At 40.0% G+C, this 26,098-nt stretch overlaps 1 protein-coding gene and 1 long non-coding RNA gene across 3 annotated transcripts in view; both read left to right on the top strand.

The window, feature by feature from the left end:
* Positions 1-26,098, top strand: part of PPARGC1A (PPARG coactivator 1 alpha) — a 466,423-nt gene that overhangs the window by 256,288 nt on the left and 184,037 nt on the right. The gene's annotated exons all lie outside the window — the stretch shown is intronic.
* LOC309627360 overlaps positions 1-26,098 on the top strand; it is a 55,973-nt gene that overhangs the window by 16,517 nt on the left and 13,358 nt on the right. The gene's annotated exons all lie outside the window — the stretch shown is intronic.

The following is a 26,098-nucleotide window of genomic DNA, read 5'->3' on the forward strand; positions in this document are numbered from 1 at the left end:
ATATATTAATGCATATATGTGGAATTTGAAAAAATCGGTACAATCTTATTTACAAAGCAGAAATAGAGACATAGACGTAGAGAACAAACGTATGAATACCAAAGGGCAAAGAGCCGGGATGGGATGAATTAGGAGAATTGGGATTGACATATATATACTACGATACTATGTATAAAATAGGTAACTAATGAGAACCTAAAAAAAAACCCCAGCAAACAAAAAAACCAAAAGGGAGATTGGCAGATGAAATTGATCGGTTTGAATTTAGCTGTGGGGCAGGACTTGACTACTCCTTTGTTGTGGAAAATCACCAGTTGTGTTTTAATCACCCCAACTGATCTGGTTCTTGATCCCTAAAGTCCTAAGGTGTTGACTCTTCTCAATGCAGAGGCTGCATTCCTGTCCCTCAGCTCACTCATCCTACTTCTTTGGGTTCTTCTTTGTAAAGAAGTATCATTTCCCCTCTATTCAACTTGGAATGCTTAGGTGACAGAATTCTGAAATTCTGAACACCTGAGACTTGCCTATGTTAGGTCTGAGCGTTCTCAAGCTGCAGTAGCAACACAGGTGGCTTGAATTCCAATGACGACCCGACCAAATGAGGCCCAACATCAGTTTCATCTTTGCCTCTGTTTCAGAGATCTATCACTCTGGGTTTTAGAACGTGGACAAACCATATGCTTTTGGCTAGTGCCAGAGTTTAAGACATTCTCTGAAAAAAATCACTGCATTATTATTTTTGAAGATTATGATGCTGTTTATATAACGACAGCCGCTGCTTCTGTTTCTCCTTAACTTTTTTTTTTAAAAGGAATTTATGTATGTTGTTTCAATCCTACATTCCATTCTTCACACTGCAGCCAGTCACCGTAAAAAACAGAACATCAATCTGATCGTATCACATCCTTAACTTAAAATCACTTCCTGTTGCCATCAAAACAAATGCCAAATTCCTTTCCATGGTTTAAAGGTTCCTACAGGAGCTGACCCCTGCCTACCTCTTTATCTCCTGCTGAGTCAGTTGTACACTCTTTGGTCTTTTTCTTATTCTTGGGATTCATTTTTGCTTCAGGGTCTTTGGCCTTGCTGTTTGCCATGCCTAGAATGCTTTCGGTGAAGATGTCTGTGTGGCTGGCTCCTTGATGCCTGAAATAGGTGTCAGCTAATTAATCCTCATGGCCAGGGTGATTCTCATGGATGTTTACTATTTCAAAGCCCATCCTCCCACCCTCTTCCTCACTCAGATCTTCTTTGACTGCATATTTTTTCTATTTTAATTCTGTTCTTCCATCTACTGGACATCTGTTTTAGGTCTTATGTACCATTGAAAATATATTCAACTAAGTTCCCAGAGGTTGAAGTAGCATATCTTTGATTTTTCTGTGATTTCCCCCTTCAGTGCTGTTCACTAGAGGGTAAGAAGGTAAGATATTTGACAACTTAGTGGAAAGAGTGTTGGATTCTGAGTTCAGGGGTTTGTGTTCTAGATTGGCCGACTTGATAACCAGCTGTGTGGGTGTAGGTAACATATCCACCTCTCTCTGTCTTAGAGTTTCCTTCTGGAAGATGAGATGCTTTTGACTCCATCTCATTCTTTTTATTCATGGACATAGCTTTCATGACTCTGATTCTTTGTGTGATCGTAAAAATGGATTTCTCTGTGGTAATCAAGAGACGATCAGAGTAAATAAATCCAACAAGATTGAAATGAACACGGCTGTCCGTTTCAAATTATTTCTATGTTTTGGGAAAGATTTAAGACCCCGCGAGGTGGACTCAGTTCCATATAATGAAGGTCCATATTCTTCCTGTAATTATGTTTAGCGCGTCGGGCTGCAATAAATCACAGCAACAAAAAATGGGACATTTGTAGGTATGTGTGGAATGCCTGGTAGCTGGAGCCAGACTGTGAGATCGTAGCATATAATGAAGGACACTAAGAGGTGCATTTTCTAGTCCTTTATCTTGAGGTTTCTATGGAGAGCTTGCCAATTCAATATTGCGTCTACTTCTTTTTGTTTGTGTTTTTGTGGAAAACAAAGCTAGGAAAATATTGTTATGATTGTTAAAAGTAAAAAAAAAATAGCAGCGTGCACTTTTGAGAACCATAATTAATGCTGGGATTATGCCAGGATCTCTTGCTTGATTTTTTTTTTTTTTTGTAAAACCCTTTCCACTGTCTCAAAAGCAAATTGCAAGGAGATCAGTGACTTCTGCTCTCTGGAAATGACGAATCAGGTCAAACTGAGTTTCTAAAGCATAAAAATATGTTCCAAATTTCTAGACACTCTCAGAAGTGTGTATCTTTCTCTTTTTTTTTGGTTGTTGTTGTTTTTGTCATCCAGTTTGTGTGAAACTGAACAACTAAATACCAGACCACACTGCATGACTCTCTTCCTGATGGTCATGATGTTTGGCCGATGGTATGACCCCCCTCCTTCACTTCTTGGTATGTTTTGTGATAGATGTAGGATTTGGCTGGTGATATCTTTTATTTCGTGAACTAATAGATTCATTATACCTCTTCGGATACTTGAAGAACGACTGTTTTGGTGCCACACTCTAATTAAAGGCTGGTACCCAGCTGTAGGAGTCTACAGTTCTTCAACAGCTTTTCTCGTGTTGTCACAAGGAGTTAGCTCTCTCTGAAGACAGGCTGAGTTTGCAGCCTTGAAGGAGATTACCGTAATTACCAGTGATCAGTGTTTAATGCCTCTCCATCCAAACCCACCTTTGGCTCTTTACAAGACAGTACTTAGAAGGAAAAAAATATCAGATCTCAGCTTGACAGTGAGCTTGATTTAGTTTATAAGAAAGCTGATTCGGGTCTGGTTTTTGAAATGTACCCAGGTTCAAAAATGCACTGTTTCTGAGTGTTCTCTAGGATGTCGGTTGTTAGATTGTTACTATATTTTTACACAATGGATCGGGTTCCTCTTGAAGATATACCATGTTCTCACTTAGAAAAACTACCTGGAGAGAAAAATCGTTTGATTTCTCCCTCTCTGCTTCTTGGAAGGGCAATGTATATAGTTCAGTAGGAGAGTTTGTGATTGGTGCAAGCATTAGCTAAAGTACTGCAGAGATCCAACACGGGAAAAATAAAGGTCCATCTTGGAGAGAGAAATCATTTCCCCCCCACTCCCAGTAATTAACAGCGTATTACAACAAAGGGAATCATGAAAACGTGAAGGTGTGTTTTTTCAAGTCACATTTATCAAACATGGTAAAGTAATCCCGGGCCCTATTAGTTCCTGTGTACTTTTAACATGATATATGGATTTTCCTTTTCAATTGTTCAAATGTGAAAATGTTTTAAAAAGAAAAACATGCCTTTATTGCCATGTTTTAAAATATTGAAGGGGATAAAAAGGAAAGTGTAATAAGAACGGTATGTTTTTATGTCAAAAGTAACCTTTCTATGGTACTCTTTAGATGAATATTGGGAAAGAAAAGGAAAGATAAGTAGTTCCCTTATTCATCTTAGTCCAAAACCTATTTTACTCACAGCTGGTTGTTGGCATTGTGTGATGATGTGACACAGTACCAGAAGATCAGATTATCAGAGAAGAAGGAGATTCCCAATTTAATAGTTACTCACCAAAATTTTCCCCTTATCTCTACATCACAGAAAAATAAGTAGTTAAATTTCAAATCCTGCAGTCTTTCTGATTTATCATCAAATTGTGGATGCACTTAGCTGCCTAGCGTCAGGGAATCCAATAAGTCCTGTCACATAAGAAGAAAAGAAAATATCCCACTGGATAATGGTTTACTTCTCCCCCACAGTGATTTATTTCTGTCACAAGACTTAATTTTATCATGAGGCAGATGCTCTGTCTGTATCAATGTATTCGTTTCTACATTTATCTGCTTCATTAAAAAAAAAAGCACCTGCTGCATTTGGGGGGATGTATTTGGCTTCTTTATTCTATGCCTCGATGACCCGATTACGTGCTACTTCATCACATCTTTCATTTCTCCTTTTTTATGATTTGAAAATCCTTAGCTGTTTTATCAAGTGAGTCTGATGTGAAGGGGTGACACGGCAAATGAAATTGCACGGGGTAACCGTTACAGCGACAGAAGGTGTCAACATCTGAGCTCTCTGGTACTAAGTCTCTGAGATTCATGTCAGAGGGAATAAGCAGAGCTTACCGGGGTTATCAGGTGATACCTGGGATGAAACGGTGACAGCCTCTGTTATGAATTAATTTTGTTGGCCTACATGTGGAAGATGTTGCCTTTTACAAAAGGTGCCAGGGAGACTTCAAAATATATGTAAAAGAAAAAAGAAGGGGAAAAGAAGGGAGAAGGGAAAGAAAAGAATAAAGCAGGGAAGGAAGGAGGGAAGAGAGGGAAGAAGGAAGAAAGCAAGGAAGAAATGAACTTAAAAAAAGAAAGCGCATCATTTTTATTTGGTCTGAGTCACTACACCTCGCTGCAGAATGTTTTAACGATGTGCTTGTGTCTCATCAAGTCGACCCTCCCTCCAATCTGCCACTTAATATAGATTCTGCACCTCTGAATAATCATCCTGGTTCTTGGGGCAGCTGAGGTCTACAGGTTGGAATCCTTTGCCAACTGTCATCATTCCAGAGGAGCAGCTACATCTGCCTCGCCACACTGCTTGTTTTTGGTTTTTGCAGTTTCTCTCCGTGACAGACTGCCTTTTTCCCTCTAGTGCAAGGAGGTCCCAGGGAGAGATTGTCAGATAGCTGAACTGTTCAATAAGCTTAGGATAGCTGCCCTTCCCATTTTGACATTCAGCCCAAAGGACTGTCCTGTTGTCAGCTGCCAGTGACAAGTGACAAGACAAACAGGGACTTCTAGGAAGTTTCCAAAAATCCCTTCTTTACCTCCTTATGCCTTCTTTCCATTCCTGTTTCCTCACTGGATTCTGGATTTCCCTCAAAAACAAATCAGCCCAGACCATTAACTCTTTTTTTTTTTTTGCATCAAAGAGGACACAGAGGTTAAGATGGTGATGCTGAGTTTCCCAGATTTGCATTTTAGTGGAATCGCTGCAAGAAAGCTAATAGACAGGAAAGGAGACCAAGTTAATGACAATTCTCTAAACAGCTGTTGTACGATTCAGCTTCACTACTTCAGTTAATTAATCAGCACCTTGCTGGCAACTCTGGGGGAGAGACTCGTTACATACTGGTAGCAAACAGACAATGCTTTCATATCAAATATGTTCAACAACATCTAATACAGCGATAACTTCCACAGAAGAGGGTAGGGAATAGCGTGGCTTATAAAGGCACTCAGGAAGAGGCCCTTGGTATTCTTGTAGATATACACTTGCTAGAAGTGCTACATATGCTGTTTTCTTTGTTGTCTGTAACCAGCCCAAATAAAACATGGGCAAAATAATCTCCAGGGTTCCCTGTTCTCATGCATGCCTCTTTTTATTGTAATAAATAAATATGTATTCGTAGGTTGATAGCAATGTTCATGATACATAATAAATCAAGCATCTTCATTTCTGATTTTAGTCACGGTATTTCATTTAGAATTTTAATCGTTGAAATGTCCTTAAACTTGACAACAACTGAGGGAGATCAAAACATTCAAATATAGGCCACTCACCAAGCTACCGCAGCATTTAGTATGAGAGATATTGACTCTCAAGCTTCTCTCTGACTTTTTATATTCTAAAGGGAAGCAACCTCTTGTTCTCACTAGGAAGTCAATAAAGCCATACATATTTTATGAATGATAATGCACAGAAACCTTAAACAGACAAAATAATATCTATATCTGGCCAATGTACCCTGCATTGTCTTACTCTTCCAAAATTGCTCTCAGTAAAATTGGTAGTGAGTTTAGTAAAAGTTGTGTTATTCTAAGTTTCCTGCTATCACATGGCCTTCCCATTGATTAATTAAGAGGATATCAGTTTGCATAGTTCTTACTTTACTTTCTCTTTGTTACTTCATGTCTTTACCATATCATTATACAGAAATAATGTAGAAATATGATGGCTAAAAAAAATGCCTTCAAATGATACATACTTTTCCAGTTAAATTTAAATTTTTCATTATTGATATAATGAGAAAGATAGTACTGATCACAATCAACAATTACATTAATTACTACATAAATCTTAAAAATACACATGTATGCATTTGTTTCTTATATCATTTTCCATTTTTAGGAATAAAATTGTGAGGTAGAAATTGTCTTATGTGTGTAAAGATTGTCATGCTTTGGAAATGCCCTTTGAATTTCCTTGTCTGATATTCTCCCAAGTAAAATTCAGCCTTGGGTTTTCTGCCCACCTGCCAGGGGTCAGATGGAGAACTTCATACCAAGGACTTGAGGTTGTATTAACCAATTCATTGGGACGATTTATCTGGTTGGCGTCCTGTATGTACTGATGGAGACAATTATAACTTTAGTTCTTTAATGAATCCCACATTATAGCAGAAGAATATCATCGAGTCCATAATACTCCGGGGAACTACAAAGAGAAATGTCCCTTTTAAGTTAGCTTTATGGCACTGAAGCTTTATGTATTTACTTACAAGTTCAATGTTAACTCAAAGTGTGATTCTTGAACCATCTCTGTTGTCAACGACAACACCGCTTATATAAAAGGTTTCTTGGCAGTTATTAATGGTGAGTCTCTTTGAAAAAGAAAAACAGTTCCCGCCTGCTACGGTTGCTTTTGCTACAGAGAGAGTAGGATGGTTTGTTAATCCTAGGTAATCTAGGGTACAAACTTTAGATAAGAAAGGACTTTTGCCTAATCCAACTTCTCAAAGTGTGATTTACTTTTAGATTGGATCTACAGATAGATTTTCTTCTTTTCCCAAATCATTGGTTCTTGAGTTGTGAATCATTTAGAATAGAAGCTAGATGAAATTTACTAGGGAAAGAGGTGGTGGCAGAGTGGTGTCTTGGTGATCACTCAACTTCCGTGGGTCTCAGGGTATTTGAGAAATATACATTGTTTCAAGGCCTCTTTATAAACTCATTTGTGTACTCAAAGCTTAACCAAAGATGGCAAATATGGCACATGTCCCACCATGATCCTTCTGACACCTATAGCAGACATCAGTAATGGATCACAGCATTTTTCCTATTAAGCCTGTAGATAGCCTTGGAGTCTTTGTGAACATGGAGCTCCAGGAAGCCAGCTACCACTCATTGATCAAAGCTGGCACATGAGATGAAATTTATTTATTGCCCTTGGTCTAGACCAGGCGTTGGCAAACTATAACTTGTGGGCCAAATATGGCTGGCCTCCTAGTTTGGAAAATGAAGTTTTATTGGGATACAGCCATGTTCATTCATTTACATGTTGTCTATGGCTGTTTTCATGCTACAATGGCAGAGTTGAATAGTGGTGATAGAGAATGTATGGCTGTCAGAGTCTAAAAGTATTTACCCTTTGGCCCTTTACAGAAAAATTTTGTTGACCTCCGGCCCAGGTCTTTATAGGTTTCCTGTGTCTAGGCTCTGCTTGTTTTGCAGAAATAGAACATGTTAAGAAGTTTCTCAGGGGAAACACGGTGGGAGAGAGGGATGGAAGGAGGGAAGATAGGAAGAATGGAGCAGAGGGGGAAGCCGAGTGTCCAGCCAAGCTTCGTGAGCTGATCTCTAGGGACTGAGCAGGTCTAAGTGGCACTGAGAATGAGAAGCAGTGAACTTGCTTCATGGGGAAGCCTATTCTGCAGTTCTGAGTGGGAAATCCTTTTTGACTGATACAGGTTAAGACCAATACATAGGAGGATTTTTCTCTTCTGTGGAAGCTGAACTATAGCGGAAAGATCTTAGGTTTTCCCATCATCATACCTGAGTTGGAGTCATGACCACTGCTCACTTCCTGGGTGACTTTGGGCTTTGCATAATAAATGGGGAAATACTTACCTCTTCAGGTTGTTACATGGTATAACACATGAAAAGTACTGGTAAGAGGTATGGGTACAATCATTATTCATCTCCATCACCTCCATTTCATCAAAGGTAGAAAATGCTATCATAGCTGTGAAAGTGCTTATAAATACAATGTCTGAGCAAACTGTGCATAGTTCTCTTGCTTTTTCTTTATGTATTTCTTTTGGCTGCATTGGGTCTTAGTTGCAACATGCGGGATCTTCGTTGAGCCTTGCGGGATCTTTTGTTGCAGTGCAGGTTCTTCACTGCGGTGTGCAGGCTTCTCTTTAGTTGTGGCATGCAGGTTTTTCTCTCTCTAGTTGTGGTGCGTGGGCTCCAGAGCACATGGGCTTTGTAGTTTGTGGCACGTGGGCTCTCTTGTTGAGGCGCACGAGCTCAGTAGTTGTGGTGCGTGGGCTTAGTTGCCCCGCAGCATGTGGGATCTTAGTTCCCCAACCAGGGATCGAACCCGCGTCCCCTGCATAGGAAGGTGGATTCTTTACCACTGGACCACCAGGGAAGTCCCAGTTCTCTTGCTTTTGTCATGCAGATATCAGTCCTGCTGAAGATGAGAAGCACATGCTTTCTCCTTAGCATCTCTGAGAGTTTCTAGACTTACATTCTTTCTCGCCTTTGAGGATCTTCTGGATTTGGCCCAAAGTCAGGTTCCCTTTGGAAGGCTGACTAGAATTTACCTCATCATTTAAAGTGTTCTCTGTTGCTGAAAGGGATTGTTCATTGTTTCATTCAGCTAATCAATGAGCATCTAAAAGTGAAAATGACTCATTTCCTCCCCACAGTCTACCAGAAGAATAAGCAAGTAGATGATAATTAGGATGAGGAGGAAAGAGGTAGGGCCATGGCAATGCTCCAGGAGGGTCTGGCTCCTTCCCTGGAAAGTCACTTCCCCACAGAAGGGACTCTTTAGCCAAATCTTGAGTGATACATAGACTGTTTAGAATGCAGAGGAGGGGTGGGGTGAGGATTCCAGACCCGTGGACAGTAAGGAGGTGAAAAAGTCGAAATTAAAGTGAGAGGACCTCCATGCTGTTGGGTGCTGCTGGAGGGTGCTGGGAAGGCAGTAGAGCTGAGGGAATTAAATTCTCTCTGCCATCCCACAGAGGACCACTGAGCAGGGCAGTGACATCATCAAATGGTGAACAGGTCTTTAAAAGAGGATAGTATTTTGGAGGTCAGAGAGGTTCTGTAAACTGAAATACAATACTTGCAAGGAGAATAAGCCCATGGCAAGACGGACACATCTAAGCAAGGGATGTGTGTGTGTGAGTGTGTGTGTGTCTCTTTTTCATGGAGTCAATCTACATGACTTTCCCACGTTATTTTCTATCGTGTAAGCCCAGGATGCAGATAGGACCCATGAGAGCCTGCCAGTCCTTGTCTGGGTACTGTACTACTCTGCAGACTTTGCTCAGACCTGAGGAGTTTTAATATAATCAGTACCATTGGGAGTTTTAAACTGGAACCTGTCACAGGAAGAGATTGATTATACAACCATGATTTAGACTCACACTAAATTATATTAAACTGCTAATGTAGGTAGAGCACGATCAATTTCGAACATGCTATTGTAAATGTGAGTTTCTTTTAGGCCAGCCATCCTTCATGGAGGGAACTGGTAAACATTTTCAGTCTGGGCTGGTTGGTCTCATTCTTGCTCTGGTGATTGTTCCTTCTAAGTGTCATCTGCTTTATATATTGCAATGACCAAATCCATTCCTTGGTAGTGTCTGGTCACTATCACTTCTGATAGCACTCATCTGTGGCTGTCCTTCTTGCAAAGCCTGACCAACTTCCTTTCTTATCCTATCATCTTCTTTCTTATATTTCATGCATGGAAAAATGTGTTTCTTTCTCTTGCCTCCTTTTGGATTGCTGCTGCTTCCCTGGTCTTGAGGGAGTGGGGCACGTGGGAAAGAACGCCGACTTTGAATTCTGACAAACTTGAGGTGGAAACCTGGAGGTGTCACTTAGTATCTTTGTGACCTCGGAAAGAGTTTGCTTAAGTTCTCACGTCTTCCATTCCTTCATCTGTAAAAATGAAATTACTAGTACCTACCTCGTAGATCATTGTCAGGTTTAGATTAGACCTGAGGAATGTACCTAGCATTGTGCTTCCTGCAATTTACATGCCTAGAAAATGATGGCTGTAGGGCTTTATTAGTAGCAGTGTTTTTCTCACTTCCCTTCTCTGCCCAATCTGGGCGAGTGTTTATTTCATGAGGAAAGACCAACTTCCCTACAGATCACTTCTCTCCTCAACCCCCTGGAAGACTTTCACCCCAGGCAACAAAACAGCCTTTTTCTATAGTACTTTCTGACTGGTATACTTTAAAGTCTTTCTGCTGAATCTTCCAGGCAGGATCAAAAGAACTCTGTACTCCTGGAGCTTCAGAACGTTTTAAATCTGCTCAGGAGCCTTTAACTGGTGACTGCCTGCACACAGGGATTACATAGACGGGGGCGGGATGGGTTTAAGCCGAGACAGAGTGAAAATAGCCAGTATGAAGAGTGTTTGTCTGGAAATGAGATGACCAGGGTTCTAAACCTCAGCTTATTACTAGCTCACAGCGTGCGTATCTGAACAGACTGGGATATTTTACCTTCAATTCACATTACCTGGAAACTCCTACTCTCAGGAGAAATTGTCAAACACAGATGACAATCTTTTAAATTTTGAAGTCCCTTTAGGAAGGAAGAAGTGTCCAGTGGATTGTTTTAAGCCCCTAGAATACTACTGAAAAAATTACTCTTAAAGTATTTTAGATGCTGAGTTTTAGGTACTCCTAGGTACTGAATGGCATCCTAGTCTTTCAAGAAGTTATTATGCCTTTGCTGTGCTGTTTACAAAAATCCATTTCTTTCCTTCTCTGCTCTAAATGCTTGCAGACTTTTCAATAACCCAGAGACCACATAGCCAGGTACTTTTAGCTTAGTGGTCAAGAGCTTAGACTGGGGGGCTTGGTCCAAACCCTGTCTGTAGCCCTGAAAAGGTGTGTGTCCTTGGGTAAGTTATTCACTCTTTTCAAGCCTCAGTTTCAACATCTGTAAAATGAGGCTGATGACAGTAATCCCTGGCTCATAGAGGTAAACTAGGATCAGAATATATAAGCAGCTAAAACAGGTAGAACATGGTTAGTTTCAAACATGCTACCCCAAATGTGAATCTACATTTTGACCATCACTCCTTCATGGAGGAAGTTGGCAAACATTTTTTGACTGGGGATCATTTCATATCAGTGTTTCATTCCTGCTGTATTGGTCCAGTGAACTTTCTCCTCTGTCCCCATTTGTTGTCTTCTCTATACATTGCGGGGGTTAAGTCTACTGCTTTTGCAGTGACTTGGTGTCTGACAGGATTCAGTGTGGAAGGAAGAAATAATCTGTGTAAAGCACTGGGAGAGTTAGCTGGCACATAGAATGCACTCAATAATTGTTAAATACCATCGTTATTCTTACTAAGCTTCTATAGAGTAGAGCTTTTCCTTAGTTATGTTTTATTGTTATCTACACACCATTTGTTTTTTGTTTTGTTTTGTTTTGCTTTGTTTCAGTGGCCGTTGTTTTTTAAGGCAGGACAGAGTAGGATCAATTCCCTTCAGATTCTAGGATTAGGGGATGAAGCTAATTTGTCACCTAAAGGGGACACAATTAAACTTAAGCAATCATTTAGGTACCAAGAGACTCTGATTAAAAGCACCTAGGGCTCTTTGAATTTTTCAGAAGGAAAGTGCTGTGTGAATTAAATATTGTTTAATTGAAGGTAGAGGGTGTGCTTTCATTGGCTCTTCAAATGTTGAAAGACTCGGGCTGGAAGGAGGCTCCAGACTTCATTCTGGTGCACACGTGGAGGGCAGGAGCAGTAGAGGGAAGGGGGAAGAGCTTAACGTGGAAGCAGGAAAAGCTGCAAAGGGAACTGAAGAGATTTTGATACAAGTGGGTATAAAATTAATGGACTACATCGAGCCTTTCAATCACTCTTTTAAAATGGGAACATGCAGCTTGTCAAAAGGTACGATTAGCGGTCACAAAGCCAGGCATCCTTCATTTAGCAGTGGTTAAAAAGATGGACCTTGGCGTCAAACCATACTTGAGTTCAAATTCCAACTCTGCTGTTTTCTGGGTACAACTCCATAAGCAAATTGTATAACCTTTCGACTCCCAGTTCCCTGATTATTTTAACAGGAGACATATAACACCTGCTTTATAGGGTTGTTACATGAATTAAATGAAATAATGTATGCAAAACAATGCTTAGAACAATGCCTGGCACACATTAAGAATGGAACATAATAGTAATGATATTACCTGATGGTAATTATAACGTTAACAGTAATGCAGCCAGGTGTATTCCTGCCCTCTGTACTAGCACAACAGAATCAGTGGAACTACTAAGAGAATTCTACCTTCCATGTGACAGAAACAAGGAAATATGATTGAAACCTTCTTTTCCAAGGACTTGAAAGAAGGGGAAAAAATCACCAAGCAGTGGCTGATGCAAGGATCGTTTATTACATTGTTCAGTGAATGTTATAAAAAGAATACCACAGTAAATTCCCTCAAAAATACAGTGCCTGGAAAACTTCATTCTGTTCACTGAGCTCTCACCTACTATGAGACAGAGAACACTTGCGCGATTCCAGGAGACTCAGCACCAATGATTTTGCGCTCTGCCGTTGTAGCATTCCTTGGTTGAGATTTCTTGCTGTGGTTTTTTCCATCCCTTTTTCTTTGTCTTGGCTTTTGGCCTTTGTCACATGTTAATTTTTTTATCTAATTTATTTTTAAAATTTTATTTCATTGAAGTAGAGCTGATTTATAATGTTGTGTTAGTTTCTGTTGTACTGCAAAGTGATTCAGTTATACTATTCATTTTCTAGTCTAGTTGCTGAAACTCCTGGATAGGTATAGAGGAGAGAAAGTGACAGTGGGTTTCAGAAACCTGTGCTCATATTACTGCTCTCTTTTGTCTGTGGGATGTTTTGAGCAACTGATTTAAGCTCTTCCAGTCTCGATTTTCTCATTGGCCAAAGGAGGCTCTTAAAAACACCTTTGCAGTGTTGCTAGGGAGTAAGCCCCGGTGATGTAGATTCTGTAGATTCGGCTCCCAGAGTAGGATTTGACTCTGTAGGCTCTCGTATGTCACTGCCTCTGCCGCCCAGGTTTCCCTTTCACACGCTCTTTGAAGGTCTTTCTGGGGGGTAGGTCCTGCTCCCTAGATAGGATCAGAGTGGAGGAGGCCCCAGCCCCAAGGGGAAAGCAGCTTTGCCTGCCTTTGTCTGAGTACTTTCTCAGGGTCAGAAGCTTCTCTTACCTGGTTAATTTTTGTTAGTTCCAGGTTAATCAATTGTTTGATTCATTCAACAAATATTTATTAAGCAGCATTGTGTTCAGCACTGGGGGTTACCAAGGTGGAGAAGACATAGTTCCTAATTTCATAAAACTTTCATTGTCTTGTATTCCTACTCCTCAAGACAACGAAGCAAACCATCTGCCCACCCATGTCTCTCAATTGGCCTTGACTCTGGAGGAATGGCTTTGATTTCCAGAAAGTGGGATGGCCCTATCATTTGTAACTGACCTTGGGGGACTAGGCTTGTCCTTCTGGGTCAACAGTATGATTCTGGAGAGCTCTTTTATTTCTCATTTTAAATGGATCAAAAACTAAATTTAAACAAGTCTCCGGCTTATAAGGATGCTTTGATTGCAGCTGCCAAACTCTCACCGGGTGAGATGTTTCGCTACTTTTATTTTATTTTAGCATTTCTGGGAGCAGTTTTAGCAACAGATGTCAATTTCTGTATCAGATGGTGATGCTTCTTTCTCTCTCCTACTTGACTTGATTTTTACTTTGTCAGGTGGCCATGGTTTATTTCCCTCAATTACAGGAATTGATTACAATTGTGCCTAAGTCTTCTGCGCTCCTCCTTTCTGTTGATCGTCCGTGAGTTGGTGACGCCTGCAGAAGCCCTGCAGGTCAGGACAGCTGATTCCACCTCTGAGCTGGATCTGAGTGCAATAACTCAATTCTCCAGTGATCAGGAAAGGCCAAGTGCGTTTCTCAGCGAGAACTTACTCTTCAGAGAGGCCGGCTGAGTTCTGCCTTCAATAAAACAGGAGATGCGTGTTGTTCTTTATGTTTCTTGAAAGCACGTGACAGCTTTCTTATGGATAATGCAGCATCCTAGTAATTACTGTAGGGAAACGATCTATCCTATGTGTATCAGTAGAATACTTCTTGCTACATACAATCTATAGGACACAACACTATGGTAAGGCGAGGAAGTGTAATTGCTACATTAATACCTACGTGGTACATAGTATAGGGAATACAGTATTTATATAACATAATTTACTGTTGTTGGTATTATTATTCTGTGCATTCAGAGTACCTGGTAAATTATCAGCAAAGAGGCTCGGTTCTTTTTTATTATTATTATCCACAGGATATATATATTAGAAGTGAACATTAATTGTAGGGACAAATTATTTAAGGAAGCTAATTTAAAAAAATCTTCAACAATTTTTTTGCCTTTTGAAGTGGGGATAAAACTTATTAATGTCTTTTAGAATACATGCAATTATTTTCTTTTAAATCATTTTTAACCTTTTTAAGGGATAGTCTGAGAACAAAGGAGTTCATATATCTGGGAGTTCATGAGACTGTGAGTCAGGAAGTTGGAGTCGAGGTCCTATTCTTGCAGCAAATTTTAGTACTCATTTACTCATTCATTCATTCACTTATTCAGTATTTAATTCACTAAATATTTATCGAGCAACTACCATGCTAGCGGTAAAACCAGCAATGAACACGAAAGCAGATAATGCTACTGTTCTTGTGGAGTTTATGTTCTTAGGTAAGTTACATAACTTCTCTACATTCTGGTTTCTACAATTTATAAAACATATAGAATAGCGTCTTCCACAACCTAAGTGTCCATCGACAGATGCATGGATAAAGAAGATGTGGTACATATATGCAATGGAATATTACTAAGCCAAAAAAAAGAATGAAATAATGCCATTTACAGCAACATAGATGGACCTAGAGATTATCATACTAAGTGAAGTAAGTCAGGCAGAGAAGGACAAATATATGATATCACTCATATATGGAATCTAAAAAAATGATAGAAATCAACTTACTTACCAAACAGAAATAGACTCATAGACATAGAAAACAAACTTAGGGTTACCAAAGGGGAAAGGGGAGGGAGAGGGATAAATTAGGAGTATGGAATTACTAGATACACACTACTATATATATAAAATAGATAAACAACAAGGATTTACTGTATAGCACAGGGAAATATATTCAATACCTTGTAATAACCTATAATGGAAAAAAATCTGAAGCTGTACACCTGAAAGTAACACAATATTGTAAATCAACTAGTTTATTAAATAAAATAAAAAATAATAAAGTAAAAAAAAGTAAAAAAAGAAAAACAGAATAGTGTCTTCCACTCTTCTTACCTGTCCCTCTTCAATTCACCCCAATTTCCTTGCAGGATTTTTGTACCTATCAAATGGGATGATATGTAAGAACACTTTAGAGCACAAGTTAAATGAGTAAATCCCACAGTGTGGCCTCATGCCACACCTCCCTATTCCCCTCCCCACTTGTACTTAGTTATGAAGGCAAAGCCTACATTTAAAAAAATCTGTCAAGGAAGTGATGCAGTGTCGAACCGCTACAGAAACCATTAATTATTGACATGACCTCTTGTTAACTGAGGATTGAAATGTGCATTATTAAAAGAAACTCCACCCCCAATTCTAAAGCCATTAATCTGAAAGTTTAGAAGTTACTAGATCTTGTAATGATGGGGCCATTAGAAACACTTTGATAAATACATACTTGCTGGCAACCTTTCCAACCTTGGTTTTCTGCATAACCGTGTCTGCATCAGCAAATGTTTTTCAACATAAGATTTGTTCCCTAGTAATCAAGGAGTTAGTATATACATCTTTTTTTAGTATATACATTTTATATACTAATTTTATATGTATACAAATAAGTACATAAACTTATGGTGCAAATTATTTTTGTGGTTAGAACTCTTTTTATGTGTTATATATATCTACTCTGCATATATATATATATATATATATATAGAATATGTATGTATATACATATTTAAATGGACATACTGTATGTAACTTTCTCTATAAAGAGCAGTAAACCCATATATACTATTGGGATGATTTCTATTATACTAATACAAAACATAAATATAGTCTAAAAACGTAAGAGAGCAAGAAATGTTATTAATCTTCAGTGCACTAAATTTTTAACAACATTTGTCTTTCAGAGGTTTGTTTATCTGAGGATAGTTTTTGCATTGGGGTATTCCCAACAGTATTGAACACCAGAGCTATTCATTCTGATTCTTTTAACAAGTATTTATAGGTAACCTACAAGGTGCTAGTGTTGAGCTGGGTGCTGTGGATACCGTGATAAACAAAATAAGGTTTTACTCTCTGGGGATCTATAGTTGGGGAGTGGGGAAATCAGTTAAAGAACAGGTGGTTATTACTTAGAAGTGTGATGCTGTGGAAGCATATAGAAGAGGCACCTCTCATGGGCGTGGTGGGTGAGGTGGGGTTTAGGAAGTGCTTCCAGGAAGTGGTGACACACTGACACCTACAGGAAGAGAGCTGGGTGGGCGGTGGGAGAGGAGCATGGGGCAGTCTGGGCAGAGTGAGCATGTGCATTTGGGAAAGCTCAGAGGCAAGGAAGACCATGATGGGCTTAGGGAACCAAAAGTAGCTCTTGAAGGTGGCAATGTATTTGGGAGGGCAGAATGGTGAGGAATGAGTGTTAACAATATGACTGTTAATAAGCAGGCAACGGTTAGAGTCTATAGTGAAAGAAATCCCGCTGCTGTGAAATCACTTCCTGCGGTCCTTTAGGTGTGGAGGGAATTGTGTGTGTGTTTTCTGTGGCTTAAACGTAGACCTTTCTGAAAAAGAGGGAGGTGGACAAACTCAGTATTCTTAATATTGCTTTCCACAAGTGATTTTGTGATTCTATGCCTTTGGTTTGATATTTTTGCCCCGTGGGCCAGCGTAAGGAAGATGCCATTTTGCACCCATCAAATACCTATAATGCGTACCATAAGACATGTTATGGGACTTGAGAGTTGAAAGTAGACCTAGGTACCTTGGGGTTTACTTTTACAACCAGTTCTATGTTCTTCTTGGTAATAAAATTACTACTGAAATACGCTTTAAAAACCTGTAATTGCCAAGTTACGTTGGAGAATTTGAAGATAAGAAAGAGAAATAATATTCTTGATGATGTTTGCTATACAACTATACATTTTGTGCTATTCCCTCTATGAACGTGTCATTTATGTAGCATGGAGGCTCAATAATGTCTCATTGTTTATGAATACACTCTAGAGAGGTGATACCTTAGGATGGAGAAAACTGGCACGCCTGAGTTTGAATTTTGTTTTTGCTGGATGCTGGACTATGTGACTTGGCAAATTTAACTTTTCTCAGCCTCAAGTTCATCATCTGTAAAACGTAGATGATACTACCAACTGTTATTGTGAGATTGAAACAGTGAAATGAGATCATGATTATCAAATGCCTAATATAGTCTGGGTTTCTGTATGTTTTCCTGCAAGAGTTGTCCCTACCTCCTGAAGGGAAATTCAGTTGCTCTGAACTTGTAGAGAAGCTAGGCAGAGCTGTGTCCACTTGGTAAATACTGCCCTGTTACTCTTGCAAGTAGAGCCTTATTAACTATTTCTTTCAACTGAATGTTACTTGGAGTCATATGCAAATCATTTTAATCTGAGAACTTGAGTCAAAATGTCATTACATTTAAGTTTAATTGATGAAGAATTCCATGAACCAAAGTAAGGGGAAATCTTCTTATTTTTCCCTAGCTAATCTCGATTAAGTGTATGTAAATATTTTAGACTTTTTAACTCTGCTTTAAGACATTTCAATTAATACTGAGATGCATCCCAGTGAACACTTTACTTTTCCAAATGTTTACTAGATATTCTCTAATCTTCAGATTGACACAAAGGAGGCCTTTAATACATAGCTTCCTTTTAATAACTCTTCAGAGATTTAAAACCAGAGAGCCGGGTTGTTATAGAAGTGGAGAAGGCTTTGGGCAGTGTCTTCTCATTTTACAGACAGGGAAACTGAGGTCTAGACAGATGAAGCCCAAGGTCACAGGGCTGGACCCTTTGGCATTTACTTGAGGTTTAGTCTCAGAGCTGAGGCTGGTGGGCAGGTCTTCTGATTGCTTGACCAGCACCTTTCAAGTTAGTTTACTATTTTCTACCATCATTTTCTCTTTAAAAATTGGTTGCGGTGTGATATATAACATGCTTTTGGCATGATTGGCCTTCATGAGAAACAGTCCCAATAAGGCCATTCTATTTTTTGGTTGTTGTTCATTAACTTGAAGATAAAGTAGAAACATTCAAATTTCCTCTGTGCTTTCTGTAATCCCTTGAGCATTATGATTTGTGTGTGATTTTATATTTAGTTTTCTTTTAATTCATTCTCAAATTTGAAAACACCTCCTGCACAGGCAGTTGTTCAAAATCACCATACTTATTAGATGCGCATTTACTTCTGCTTCCTACCTGTTTAGCCAAAATATTTGCTTTTAAAAAAGCTAAGCATCAATGCCTACAGTTCAGGAATGGTCAGCAGGAAAAATTGCAGGGATGGATCTAATTTTCCTGGTTTTTCCTGCTTTGTGTATAGCATCCACCTCTGAACATTGGATGGTGCTGGTCAGCAGGAACCAGTACAACTTACCTCTTCTACTGACTTTCCATCAGATGTTAGGTGGGGAGTCCTCTCAGTCCTTATCATCAGGGAATGAGATTCCATACCCGGGGTGAATCCTCCAGTCTAACATCCGTTTTGCTCACCCAGCCATTTGTGTAGTGAATGGAGAGTGCGTCCTCATCTAATTTAAACGATTTCCCATTTCTCTGGTGGTCTTTGGAACTGGAGAGCAGCTGGCCACCCACCCGCCACGTAACAAACATTGATGAACTTGAGGGCTGTTAGTAACTCATCTCTTAGTTTCCATCCTCCAAACTTTCACTGTAGCCGTGTCATCTTTCTGTGTTAATTCCCGGGGCTTTAATTATTTCCATTTCTATCTCCTGGCCACTCTGAAACGTTTGTCAGTGTTCTATGGTATTGCATACAGTGGGTTCTTCTGACAGCTCTAATTCATATCTTCCTGAAGACATTCAGGAGTTTCCCACTGCCTGGGCTCCCTCATCCTGCCTGACTGTGGGCTGTGTGGACGGGGGGTGGGAAGACTTGAGTTCAAGTTCTTGTTCTGCTACCAACTAGCTATATAGCTTTGGGAAAATCATTCAGACTCTCTAAGTTCCAGTTCTCTCATCTGTAAAATGGGGATAAAAATGTCTGACCTCATCTACCTGAAGAGGTATTGGGAAAATCTGATATGATTACAGATAGAAAAGGCTTTTTGAAAAATGAAGATGCCCCAGAAAGTGATATGTGATTATTCACCCGGCCTTATCTTGTCAGCGACCTTCTTGATAAGACATTTCTTATTTTCTAAATTTATCCTTTCTAAGCCTTTTTTTAAAGCATGCATTTCTTTATAGAATGGTTCACGTGTTGGTTTAATCAATATTTAGTCAGATCTACAATGTGTCAAGTGATGAGGACATGTGGTTAAGTAAAACAGACGCGATCTCTGCTCTCACGAGTGGGCAGAATAGACATTTGAATAGATATTAGAATTGGTGGGAGTGGGGCTGGCAGGGAGAGACGGAGAAAGACATTAATTGAGTAATTACAAACGAGCGTGTAGTTTAAGCTGTGATAAGTACCCTGAAGGAGAAGTAAAAAGAGTTATAAGAGCAAAGAAGTACCTCACGGTGTGAAGGTTTCTCTGAGGATGGGACCTTCGAGATGAGACCTGAAGTAAAATCAGGGGGAGGGCAGAGGCTGGGAGAGAAATGCATGTCCAGGGCTTGGGGGAAAACATTAAACATTAGCTCTGTCATAACTTTCTATCTAGCCTTTACATTTCTATTTTTGTCATTTTAGAGAAGAACATACATATACATTTTGTATAAGTATGTGCATATACATATATGTATACGTACATATATGTACATGTAATTTGTAAATGACTAAATATTCACGTGTTTGCATGGGCACTAAAATGTTTTTACTAATAGAAACATACAGTCAAAAAAGGTAAAAGAATACTGTTTTAGCCAGATAGAAAAAGATGCACAAAAGTTCTGATAAAAGGAGGAGGAATGTGGACAATTTTAAGAGACTTCAAGAAGGGCAGGGTGGTTGGAAAGCAGGAAATTCGGGGGCTGGTGGTGAGTGAAGAGCCACAGAGGGAGACAGGACAGTCCAGTTAAGAATCTTCTTTTTTGTAAGAACATTGGAAAACCATTTAAGGCTCTCCCCTCCTCCCTCCCCACTCCCTTCTTTCTTTGCATTTAATAAATATTTCTAGAACCAGACACTGTTCCATCTTCTTCTATATTTTGTATTTCTAGAAATTCTTGACTTAGATTTAGCATCTTCCCATTCAAAGCTTTGCATATTTTGGCCACATATAGATAAGAACTTCTCCTTTATGTGATGTGGACCCTGTTTTTCCCACATGGACTTCAGATAGTCATTAAGGGTGCACCCAGCTCTCCCTGGCATAACTGACGTGAGGTGTTGCTGCCCTGGGTGGTGATGCCGCTGTTTTAAAGGCACCTGAGTTTAATATATGAGCACCCCAAAGTGAGACACTTGTTTTTTGTTTGTTTTGTTTATTTATTTATTTTTGGCTGTGTTGGGTCTTCGTTTCTGTGTGAGGGCTTTCTCTAGTTGCGGCGAGCGGGGGCCACTCTTCATCGCGGTGCGAGGGCCTCTCACTGTCGCGGCCTCTCTTGTTGCGGAGCACAGGCTCCAGACGCGCAGGCTCAGTAATTGTGGCTCATGGACCTAGTTGCTCTGCGGCATGTGGGATCTTCCCAGACCAGGGCTCGAACCCGTGTCCCCTGCATTGGCAGGCAGATTCTCAACCACTGCGCCACCAGGGAAGCCCTGTTTGTTTGTTTTTAAGGAAGCTTCAAACTAAGTGCAGCAGGATTTTTTTTTAAATTAATTAATTCATTCATTTATTTTTGGCTGCGTTGGGTCTTCGCTGCTGCGCATGGGCTTTCTCTAGTTGCGGTGAGCAGGGGCTACTCTTCGTTGCAGTGCGTGGGCTTCTCATTGCGGTGGCTTCTCTTGTTGTGGAGTACGGGCTCTAGGCACGTGGGCTCAGTAGTTGCGGCTCATGAGCTCTAGAGTACAGGCTCAGTAGTTGTGGCTCGCAGGCTCAGTAGTTGTGGTGCACAGGCTTAGTTGCTCCGTGGCATGTGAGATCTTCCCGGACCAGGGCTCGAACCTGCATTCCCTGCATTGGCAGGTGGATTCTTAACCACTGCACCACCAGGGAAGCTCCAGAGACACTTGTTTTTGTCATGTAATGTCTTGTATACATTTAGTAATGTTTTTGTAGGACCAGTGGTAACCATATATCAAGGAAAATAAAATAGGACTAAAGGTTATAGAGTGTTTACTGTGTGCTTGGCACTGTGCTCGGTGCTTCACATAATTTATTTCTTTCATTCTTGAAATGATGTGTGAAGTATGTTTCATGACTTATTTGCAACTGAAGAAACAGAACATGTGACTATAGATCATGGGTTAGCAAACCTTTTCTTAAAAGGACCAGAGAGTAAATATTTTAGACTTTGCAGGCCGTAGAGTTTGTCTCAACTACTCAACTCTACCCTTGTAGGGTGAAAGCAACCATAGACAATACACAAGTAATCAGGCATGGCTGTACTCCAATAGAACTTTTTATTTATGAATTTGGCCCTCGGTCTATAGTTTGCCAACTCCTGTTAAAAAATAATAACAATAAAACAATAATAACTGTCATTTATCAATTGCCAATTCTGTGGGTCAAGTACTTTACATGCATTATCCCACTGAATCTTCATAACTCTTCTGTATGGTGAGTGTCTTTATGCGCACTTTGTAGATGTGAAAACCAAGACTTATCCAGGATAAGTAATTTATTTAAGATTAAGCAGTCGGTCAGTGACGGCACCAGGATTTTATCCTAGGTCTTTTTTATTTCTAGCCTTTTTAGCAAACACTGCTGGTTGTCCTTCAATATCTATCATTTCTTCTTTCCTTTAGTATAGCAGCTATAGTATAGTTCTAGCTGAGCTCCTGACTGCCTAGTCACAGACTGCATATCCTTGTCTTTTTTGTAGTGGGGCATGGTTATAGTCGAAGGGAAATAAGTGAGCATGATGTTTTCAATTTCCAGGCCTGCCCATAAAGAAGAGGAGCATGCCTAGTACATTGTCTTGTTCCTCTTCCCACTGACTGGAATGCTGTCATGATGGCAGGAGCTGGGGCAGCTCTCTAGATCAGGAGTTGAAAGTAATGTGTTGAGAATGGTTAAGTATCTACCATTTGGGATGAGGACTTGAAATGGACCTAGCATGTCAGCCTAGGACGGCATGTTATTTGAACTGCTGTATGAAACTTTTTTCTTTTTAAACCACTGTTATTTGGAGTATCTTTGTTAGAGCAGTACATCTGTATCCTGACTAACATAAAAACCCATACTGGGGACAGAGGGCATATTCCGAGGAGTTTCCCAGAAATCTCTTGCTTATGGGTAAAAGTGGATACACTTTCAGTGTTCGAAGAGAAATTAGATGAAAGGGTGTCACTTTCTTGATGCATCTGAGTCAAAACATCTTGCTCTTTGATTAATTCTGGGCCTCTATTTTGGTCTTGCATTTTGTTTCTTGCCTCAGGGCCCTTTTGTCATAGAAGCTCCTCTGCTTTCCTTTTCTTTAATCAGTCACCCTCATCCATCTCTGAGTTCTGTCTTCCCACTAAGGCCAGCATTTCCTTAGCTTCCCCGTTCCTTGTGGTCTCAAGGAAAAGTACCATGGCCGATCACTTTGTGATCAAACAAACCAAGGCAAAAAAAAGTACAGAACAAGGAAAGACCAAAACCAAATAGGGAATAATAATAAAAGTAACACACATGGAGAAATTGCAGAGCTTAAAAAGCTAATGCCATTTCTGCATTCAGATCCTTGGTGTCTGATTGTTGACTTCCCTCTGAAGGGTTTGGGACTGTCACCTGTTTCTGTGCAGTGAAACTCTCTTCCTCGTCCTGACCCCTTCTCTTTGATAGGTGATGCTTATTCCTTTTTCCCGAAATGCTCCTTTTCCAGCCCACACCTAATTTCCCTCAAGTTGCCCAACTGGCTTGCATGGCTATGAGACTTAGAGGGGAATTTCTACAGCAGTGGTACCCTGGAAACATTTCCTTCTCCTCTTCCTTGGAAATGTGATGTCCCATGGTTGGTGTGCTGTTGAACTTTGTTCTATATGTTCAAAAAAAGAGAACACACATGCAAAGTGGTTTATGCTTTTCTAGATATGAGGTGGGCGATTTGAGAAGACAGACACCCAAGGAAATGCTGGCTCCTGACTTCTGCCCTCATGGTGTGTTTACTGAGGATAACGTGGATAGCACATCTTAAGTAGGAAGTTGGGCAAGTCATTCAACTTTACCAACACTCCCCTGCTTCATCTATAAAAGGAGAACACTAGGGAAACCCAACTGACAGAGCGTTGGGAAGATCAGAAGGGATGATGTGTGTGGAAACACTTTTCAAATCATAATGTAGTTTAAATGTGTTCAATCAAGCTGAACATTTGAGATATAGACAGTAAGTTAAAAGGAGTTCAGAGACAAGCGAGACCATTCCATATTAAAAGCTTGAAGAAGGTCTTATGGCGGAGGTAGGCCCATAAGGGCTAGTATAGTGGATGTTTGTCAAGTTCACGGTCACCCAGCACCTTATGCATTTGTGTCTCCCTGAAGGCAGAAGACAGAAACTTCTTCCCAGGGACCTTTCTAAGGTGCAGGCATGTGATCTAAGTTCTGCACTCAGATTTTAGCTTGGAAACAAATTATGGGAAAAAGTAGGCTCCACTTGGCACCGACTATCAGAGGTAGCAATGGGGAGAATTGAAAGGAAGCCTCCTGTGCCAGCGTCTTTCTGGGTGGTGGGAAGTCTATGGCCTGCCTCAACTGCCTTGGGTCCCCAGTGGGCAGGCCTGGGATGTAATTTGATCGCTGCTTTTGGTTGCTTTGCCTCTGGCCTAAAGCTCTTGGAGTTTCTGGGAAGTACTTTACACCCTTTGATAATTTCTTTTTTCAGCTGAAACTGGTGCACATGGGTTCTGTTGTTTCCAACTAAGAATCACTGCTCATAAAGAGTGGGAGATTTGTTACATGAAATGACCAAGAGAACATATATATGCTCAGAATAGAGCATTAAGCAAGGAAAATGAATTCGCACAATTTCTGTGGATTCCTTGTCTTGGGAAGTGGGAGTTAAGTTTGGATAGATGGAGTAAAACCAGTTGACAAGAGCCTTGAATGCATTGCAGAGGAATGAGAATTTTAAACCATTGAGAAGGGGAGCTACTGAAAATATCTGAACAGATAAATGGCATCAATGAACATGAGTTTGGAGGAAAGTAAAGACCAAGCTGCTTACCTCCCCTTTTCTCCTGGCAGGTAGTTTCAATTCAAGCCACAGGAAGTGAGGCTGGCTAAATGAACTAAAACAGAGAGGAAAAGCTATGGGGTAGGTTACTGAATCAGGGGAAATCCTGAAGAACCAGGTTATAGTAAAGTTGGGACCAGCGTATTCCCGAAGCCCTAGATACTAGCAACTATAAAGCAGTCTTTTCATTGGGCTGTGCTTACCCCATGGCTAGGAGAGGGCCATGTACCCTGATAAACAGTCCCAGTAAGACCATCCATAGAGAGAAAATTGGTTCTCCAGAGAGATCAGGCACTAGGAGCAGATGAAAGAGGAGGTGTCCACTGTACCTGTCCTCAGCAATGGCCCTGAAGACATTGGACACAAAGTGAAAAGGCATAAAGCATATCTGAGTCCATCTGAGTAGAGGTGAAACAAAACCATCGGAGTGGTTATTTTCCCTCCCTCTACAGCAAGGACCCATGATAACATCCCTCAGTAGGTTTACAGCAGCTTCTTCTCCCCCCTGCAGGGCTGTGAATTGGGATCATTAAGTTTTAAGTTGTTCTGCTGCTTCCGTGTAAGTGATCATGTAAATATCAGGATGCTGGATGGGGGAAGCAAGTAATGGCATGACTCTCAAGATCTTGGATTATCGCTTATTAACTTACATCCAGAAAAACCTTAAGAATAGCACCCCATCCCCCCAATCATAAGCCGAGCATACTTTATGAGCACTGCGTTAGAAAAGCAAAGCTAGTAATTGTAACCATGTAGGTGCAGAAACCATTAATGTTTCTCATGCCCTGTGGTAGGAAGAAATATATTAAAAATTGATTTTTGGTTTCTGCCTGTGTCTGTGTAACATTTATAATAAAGGATATAGGAGAAAGTATCCTTTAAAATTGATATTTTAAAGCATTTTGGGGTTGTTGGTGTTAACATAAATTTTTATTAATGGCTTCATATTGCATGGTAAAAGGTCAGCATCTGAATATGACAATTTTATCTTCTTAAAAAAAGATGGTGCTAGGATTCTTCAATAATTACATATAAGACAGAATTTTTGCTACATTATTGGGTTAAACCATTCTTAGACGTGATATTATTCTTTGAACATAACAGAAGCTAAGTGTGCATTTTCTTCCTCCATTTTCTCTTTTTTTTACTCTTTTTCTTGCCTCTTTCTACGTGCAATAGATGTAACTTGTTTCCTTGCTGTATATACAGTAAGCAGTGAGCCATGTGTTCATATTACTTCTTTGTCTCTGGGATTCTATTATCAGTGTACTCTTTCATAATTGAAGCAGCTTTTGTTCATCGGCAAAAACACATTGCATTTTATTTTGTTCCTGTTTCAGCTTCTTGGACATGATGTGGTGAACATACAATCCTGCGGGTGTTTTTTTTCCCAGTCACTTTAACTAAAATATACTTCTAAAAAGCCTGCCCCATTTGTTCTGAATGTTTTAGAATGTATCTTAGCTGTAATTCCCCAGAAATTAAATGGCATGGTGCACTTTCTGATGGGTTTTCATTAATCTGGTATAGTTTTGCTGCTGATTTGA

Source organism: Balaenoptera borealis (assembly GCF_965194805.1).
Source record: "Balaenoptera borealis genome assembly, chromosome: 4".
In the NCBI taxonomy this organism is placed as follows: domain Eukaryota; kingdom Metazoa; phylum Chordata; class Mammalia; order Artiodactyla; family Balaenopteridae; genus Balaenoptera; species Balaenoptera borealis.